Source organism: Camelina sativa, chromosome 6 (assembly GCF_000633955.1).
Source record: "Camelina sativa cultivar DH55 chromosome 6, Cs, whole genome shotgun sequence".
In the NCBI taxonomy this organism is placed as follows: Eukaryota; Viridiplantae; Streptophyta; class Magnoliopsida; order Brassicales; family Brassicaceae; genus Camelina; species Camelina sativa.
In genome coordinates this window covers 11,483,325-11,483,943 of record NC_025690.1, presented here as the reverse complement: position 1 = coordinate 11,483,943, position 619 = coordinate 11,483,325, and positions in this window count along the sequence as shown.

Genomic DNA, 619 nt, shown 5'->3' with positions numbered 1-619 from the left:
TTGATCGGTTTGAACGTCGAGTCCACATTGAGCTCGTGGCAGGTTATGTTTGGGTCGATGCCGGTCATACTGTTCATGCTCCATGCAAAGGTCGCTGCGTTCTGGCAAAGGAACTTTACGAACTCGTCCTTGATTGGTTGTGGTAGGTCGGCCCCAATTCCCACGCATCGAGTTGCGTCGGAAGAGTCAATGTTTACTTGGACGATTGATTCAGAGTTAGGGCGATCACGACTGTCTGGGCGCTCGGCTGAGTCCGAAACGGTGAACGTCCGGGCGTGGCGTTGTTGACGCTCAATGATGAAGCAGGTTCGTGCTACCAGCGGGTCCCCTTGTAGTGTAAATATTCCTCTAGGAGTTGGGAACTTTACGCACTGATGGTAAGTTGACGCCACAGCCTTCATCTTATGCAGCCAAGGAGTGCCGAGGATGACGTTGTATACGATCGGCTTGTCGACGATAGCAAAGTTGATGCAATGCATCGTCCCGCCCACATAGACTGACAGCATGATCGTACCTTCCGTCATCACCGTGTCACCGTCGAATCCGGTGAGAGGTTGAACATCGTGCTCGGTGGTCCGCAAGTCGATTTCCATTTGAATGAGCACGTCTTTGAAAATGA